Here is a 7,048-nt window from a genome sequence, read left to right on the forward strand (position 1 = left end):
TCTCTCTCTCTCTCTCTCTCTGTAACTCTGACTTTCAAATATAAATGGATAAATCTTTTTTTTTATTTGACAGGTAGATTTATAGACAGTGAGAGAGAGACAGAGAGAAAGGTCTTCCTTCCGTTGGTTCACTCCCCTAATGGTCACTACGGTTGGCACTGCGCAGATCCGAAGCTAGGAGCCAGGTGCTTCCTCCCAGTCTCCCATGCGGGTGCAGGGACCCAAGCACTTGGGCTATCCTCCACTGCCCTCCCAGGCCACAGCAGAGAGCTGGACTGGAAGAGGAGCAACTGGGACTAGTACCCAGCGCCCCAACCGGGACTAGAACCTGGGGTGCCGGCGCCGCAGGCAGAGGATTAGCCAAGTGAGCCACGGCACCGGCCCGGATAAATCTTTTTAAAAATGAATATTGAAGTGCACATTTTAAATGGGTGAGTTGTACAGCATGTGAATTATATCTCAATAAAGCACTTATAAAAAAATTGAAATCCTCTAACAGTTAATACTAGTTTTTATTCTCCCAAGGTAAACAATCTTGTTTCCATCTATATTTTTCACTCCATATTTCTTTTGATACACTACAGCTTATGCATAAAGCACTGATTGTCACTGCTGGATGTAATCTGGTGTGCCTTATTCACTTTGCCCATGGCATTCTCCCCATTTCTTCTTTATTTTTCCTTTTATGCCTAATAAATTTTTGTGTGGGAAAAAAAGTTTTGTACATGGGATGAAACAATATAAAGTCAAAACTTACAGATGGGGTTAGCTCTATCACTGATCTCTAAAAAGTTTATATGAATAGCCAGTCAAAACCAACAGTGTATCGCCCTTGAAATGTTATCTATACACGACTTCCAAGCAGACCACAGGACTGCACACTGGCTTGGAATGTCCTCAGAAGGCTCTGTCATTGAGCAGGTAACAGAGTCAAAACCCCAGAGTCCTTTCTTTCAATGGAAGAGGGAATGACAGGGACAGAAGAAACTTCAAACTTCCTCTTCTTTCCTGTGGCTTGTGGTCTCTGCCTACTCCTCTGCCACCTCGGAACCCTCCTCGCCCTCTGAAGCCTCCCCAGCCTCTGCCACCGAATCCGCTGTGGCCTCCTCTGCCACCGCCTCGGCCGCCAAAGCTACCTCTGCCTCCACCACAGCCCCCGAAGCCTTGACCCTTAGGCTTGGCCCATTCTGAGGTGACTTTGTTGCCATCAATCTCCCCGTCCTCGTCCTCTGTGGCCTCGTTGGCGGCTGTGGTGCCCTCCTCACTGTTGAAGTCTACAAAGCCAAATCCTTTGGAGGATCCTGTTTCCCTGCAAGTCACTATCCTGACTGGGACAGAGCCATCAAATGATTCCTTTAACATCTCCTCGGTGGTCCCCTCAGACAGACCCTTGACAAAGTCTTGGATGGCTGGCTTCTTGCGGTGGGTGATCCTCTGGGTGCTTGTAACTCCAGCCTGATTGCCCTGCCCTCAGTTTCCCTTTTATTACAGGAATTTAAAGCTTCTTTAGCATTTTCAAATGAAGCAAAATCTATAAATGCATATTGTTTAGATTTACCATTTTGGTTCTGTGGTACTTTGATAAAAGTTGCCTTCTCGAAGATTCCTGAAGAATTTCTTCTGTTGCCCCGTAGGAGAGATTGCTTAAAACCAGAGTTTTTGATTCCCCACTCCAAGTGCTGTTCTTCCGCCCTCTATGGTCTTCATTTGACCATTCTCTCCAGTGTAATAAAGGGAAACAAACCGTCCGTCAGATCCCTGTTCCCTGCTTTTCTTCAAAGGTTTTCTCTGTATCAGCTTCTGTTTTAAATTCAATATAAGCAATATCTTTACTCTCTCCACCCTAGTTGACTAATCTCATCTCCAGAGCATCTTCAAACACTTCTTTTAATTCATCCTGAGTGACTTTGTAAGGCAGATTTTTGGCCAAAAGTGTTCTCGCATCTCGATCCTATCCTTTCCTTTCAGTTTTTCCAGTTTAATTTCATTGTCAAAGATTTTTGAACCAGTCAATTCCAAGGCTTTTTCTAGGTCTTCAGCAGATTCAAAATCCACATAGCCAAACTTCCTAGTTGTGCCAATTCTGACATCCACAACAGAAAGATCGTTTTTAGCAAAAACGTCACTGATAGCAGTTTCTAATTCAGGAGCAGATTTGCTAGAATTCAGGTTTCCAACAAACAGATTGAAAGATGTTGTTGGTTCTGTGGCTTCTACTTTCTGTTTTGGCTTCAGGAGCTGCCTTCTGTTTGGTCATTTCCTTCTTTCATCTTCCAGGCAGTTCTTTGACAGGATCTTCTTCCTTCTCCCCCTCCTCGTCTTTACCATCTTCGTCTTCATCTTCCTCCTCATCCTCGTCCTCATTGTCATCTTCCACGTGCTCATCATTTTGTCTTTGTCCTCATCCTCAGTTACACTCTTAGTTTTCATAGAAACAACTTTGCAGGAGCTTTCTTTCCTCTGGCTGATGTGCCCTCCATAGCTTCTTTCTCACAGTCCTCTTCCTCCTCCTCCTCTTTGTCATCACTCTCATCATCGTCATCCTCATCAACCTCCTCTCTGAGGCAGGGGCAGCCGCTGCTGCCTTCATCACTGCTGGCTCAAATTCCTCCTCCTCTTCCTCCTCTTCCTCTTCATCATCTTCCTCGCTGTCATCCTCCTCATCACTGCCTTCCTTCTCGGCATTCTTACCATTCTTTGCCCCCTTGGCTGGGAGGACTGCACCTTTCTTTCCCGAGGCAGACACCAATGCTTTGCCTAGTGTGACTCCCTTCTTGCTAGATGTCACCACTGCTTTGGCTGGCGTAACTGTCGTCTTAGCTGGTGTGGCAGCTCCCTTTTTACTTGGGGTGACAATTGCGTTCTTGGCAGGAGTGGCAATTGCAAGCTTTTTTTTTTTTAATCAGGGATGCCACCACCTTCTTTGCTGGGGCTGTAGCAGCCTTCTCCCTGTCCTTTGAGGGATGGCCATCTCTTCTCCACGGCTATCATTTTTCTCATCTTCTGACATTTCCTCATCTTCACTATCCTTTTCTACCTCCTCCGCCATTTTCGTGGGGTCACCTTGGTTTTTACCAGCCTTTGCGAGCTTCACCATGATGGTGGCTTATGATGGTGGGAGCTGTGGCACAGACGAGCCTAGAGGCACTCAAGCGGCATCCATGGTGGCCATAGGTACTGAAGATGCCGGAGCACATAAGCCTGGCTGCCAGCGAGAGCTAGAGACTAAGAAATTCTTATTAATCAGTTTCAGTTCTGCTTGAAAACTTTTTTCCTATCACGATTCACTGAACACCTTAAAGAGATCATTGCCTTTCTTATGGATTTTAGTGTCTCTTTTTAATGCACACCTATATTAGGGCAAAGAAAAATACTGCATTATAATTGCTAATTTATTGGCCTATTTTGCTCACAAGCCAAAGTGAGAAGTTCTGAATGCACACTTGAATAACAGAGATATTTGTAAATTGAACAGCTGTGTGCTCTCATAATCTAATTCCATCCTCATGAAGGCATCGATGTCAGACATTATTATTATCTTCATTGTTCAAGTGGGTAAACTGAGACACAGACAGAAAAGTACCTTTCCCAAGGCCACAGAGTTCATTGCTAACAGAGCCAGGACTGTACAGTGAGACTCAATACTTACTGTCTTCTATAATAACAATCAGGGTTTGAGCTCTGATGATGATGATGATAATTGGCTGACCCCCAAAACATTTGAAAATCTATATACAGTTACAGTTCTTGAGGTTCTAGTTCTAATATTTATAATTTTTCTAACTTTTACTTATTTTCCTGTGTTTTCATGTGTAATTTTTGTTTGTGACCTTATATTTTAGTGAGGCTATAGCTGTGGAAATACTTTGTGACCTTGGTCTGAAATATGCTCCTACAAAGGATTTTCTGGGGCTGACATTGTAGAGTAGTGAGTTAAGCCACTGCCTACAACACCAGAATCCCATATGGGCACTGGTTCTTGTCCTGGTTGCTCTATTTCCAATCAAGCTCCCTGATAAAGGCCTGGGGAAAACAGAGGAAGATGGCCCAAGTGCTTGGGCTCCTGCCACCCATGTGAGAGACCCCGATGAAGCTCCTGACTCCTGGCCCACCTCTGGCTATTGTGGACACTTGAGAAGTGAGCCACCAAATGGAAGATCTCTTTCTCTCTCTCTCTGTCTGTCTCACCCTCTCTCTCTGTAACTCTTTAAAATAAATAAATAAATCTTTAAAAAACAAAAAGGATTTTCTTCTGCTCCTGTAAACCTTAGCCAAATTTATAGCACTACCTTGGTTTAGGGATTAATTAAATCAGAGATATTATTTGGTATTTAAAAAATTTTTAATTGTTTTTATTTACTTGAGAGACAGAGAGACAGACAGAGAGCTCCCAAAATAGGCTTACTTCCCAAATGGCCAGGGTTGGCGAGGGCCAAAGCTGGGAGTTGGGAATGCCACTTAGGTCTCTCATGAGGGTTGCAGGCACCCAATTTCTTGAGCCCTCACCACTGTCTCTCAGCTTCTGCATTGACGGGAACCTGGAGTCAGGAGCTGGAGTGCAGGATTCATCCCCGGCACTCTGACATGAGATGCAGGCATCTTTGCCATTAGGCTACATGTTTGTGCCCAATTTGAACTGTTTATAGATAAGTATTACCTTGTCTAATTTATTTTGTTCATTTTTCACATGCTGTCCTGCAATTCAAAACTAAAATGAAAGCTGAAAATTATGAGCTATTAATTAAATTGTGAGGTGTTGACTTACTGAGAATCCTAGGTGAAAGGAAGATGCTTTTGGCCTGATTTTAGTAAAGTTAATATATAGAGAAAAATTTCAATAATTGCTATTTTTAATATTTGAACTGCTTGAAAATGTTCAGGATCATTTTCTCCTGTTTGTGTAAAAGGGTACATAAGTAATAATGTCAATACCACATCAAACTTTGAAAAAGATAAGAGCAAGAAAAGGAGATGTTTTCCTCCTGATTGGTTAACACATTTGCCTACTTCTTAGCTGCCTTTTGCATTGACTCTGAGATAGCAACATGCAAAAATTAGAAACATCAATAAACTGTCTCTATATTTCACAGGTTGGCCAAAATATTTAACATAATACACTAAGTATTATGGTTCCTTGAGAATTTATACACTTACTTAAAAGATAAATGCGGTCGGTGCCGCGGCTCACTAGGCTAATCCTCCGCCTTGCGGCGCTGGCACACCAGGTTCTAGTCCCGGTCGGGGCGCCGGATTCTATCCCGGTTGCCCCTCTTCCAGACCAGCTCTCTGCTGTGGCCAGGGAGTGCAGTGGAGGTTGGCCCAAGTCCTTGGGCCCTGCACCCCATGGGAGACCAGGATAAGACCTGGCTCCTGCCATCGGATCGGCGCGGTGTGCTGGTTGCAGCGCGCCGGCCGTGGTGGCCATTGGAGGGTGAACCAACGGCAAAGGAAGACCTTTCTCTCTCTCTCTCTCTCTCTCTCTCTCACTGTCCACTCTGCCTGCCAAAAAAAATAAAAATAAAAATAAATAAATAAATAAATAAAGATAAATGCTATAAAAATCTGGAGAGATTCTAGTGATCAATAAATAATGCTTTGCTGAAAATGACAAATAACATACTTCTGTCTGTCTCAAATGAGAATAAATCTGAACAGCAACAATGAGAACTTTCAAATCAGCTATTCTCTTGAAACAGAGTGAGTGACAAGAGGCCATTTTCTAATTTCATATAGTTTGTTCCACTGAGAAAAAAAAAAGGTTATATTTATTTCAGGAAAAACATTAAGATACAGTAAAGTAACTATCATACTTTGCCTTAACTTTGCTTTATATGTGGACTAAGTCATTAAACTTGCCTTTAAGCTTATTCTTAACAGAAAAAAAACACAGTATGATTTGCATGTAAACCCAAAGTAAAATGTGTGTTTCTAAAACCACAAGAGTAAACATACATAATATGACTCTCTGAGTTACAAAATATCCTACAAACTGGATTGTAACAAGGTGACATGTAACTTCACTGTTTATTGTTAACTTTTTCTGGCAATAATCTTTATACTTTGTGATAAATGAAAAATTATACTCACAAGTATAATTGGGTGCAGGGCCCAAAGACCTGGGCCATCCTCCACTGCCCTCCCGGACCACAGCAGAGAGCTGGACTAGAAGAGGAGCAACCAGGACAGAATCCGGCACCCCAACTGGGACTAGAACCCGGCGCTGCAGGCGGAGGATTAGCCAATTGAGCCGTGGCGCCGGCCAAAATAATAATTTTAATGAGGAATGCCTTTTAATTGTTTCAGAAAATTTCATAAATTTTCAGGAATTTGAATTTGGTCCTACATTAAAATTTTCCCTACATTACATTATTAATATTTCAAACATACAAAAAATAAAAATATTGTACCAGTAATATCCAGTCACTAATCACCTAGATTCTATAATTAACATTTACCATAGCTGCTTATCATATTCATCTACCAATCCATTACTTTATCCATTAATCAATCTTGCATTTATTTATTTATTCATTCATTCATGCATTTAAAACTTATTTATTTGAAAGGCAGAGTGACACAGAGATAGAGGGAGAAACAGAGAGAAAGAGATCTTCCTTACACTGGCTCACTCCCCAAATGGCCATGTCTGTTAGGACCGGGCAGGTCAAAATCAGAAACCAGGAATTCCACCCAGGTCTCCTATGGGTGGCAGATGTCCAAGTACTTGGATCATCTTCCACTGCCAACCCAGGTACATTAACAGGGAGCTGAATGGGAAACAGAGCAACCAGGCCTCGAATCACCACTCTGATATGGAATTCCACACTGCAGACAGCAACTTAGCCCACTGTGCCACAACACTAGCCCAATCCACTTATTTTGAATGTGTTTCAAAATTACAGACAGAAGAAAACTTCATGTCTGATATATTAATTTTTAAATATTGATGCTTTGTGCTCTTCTATAAAAACTAATGTCCCTTTTGTGTACACAGGCATATGCTGCTGACTTCCCATGGGGAAACAAGAAGTTTATTTTCTAGTCTAGA

The 7,048-nt window shown here is 42.3% G+C and overlaps 1 pseudogene; it reads right to left on the reverse strand.

Annotated features, from left to right (window-relative positions):
* Window positions 1-930: 930 nt before the first annotated feature.
* Window positions 931-3,097, reverse strand: LOC100359330 (nucleolin pseudogene; annotated as a pseudogene).
* Between the last annotated feature and the right edge of the window lie 3,951 nt (window positions 3,098-7,048).

Source organism: Oryctolagus cuniculus, chromosome X (assembly GCF_051225735.1).
Source record: "Oryctolagus cuniculus isolate XC-2025 breed Fujian yellow rabbit chromosome X, ASM5122573v1, whole genome shotgun sequence".
Classification (NCBI taxonomy): Eukaryota; Metazoa; Chordata; class Mammalia; order Lagomorpha; family Leporidae; genus Oryctolagus; species Oryctolagus cuniculus.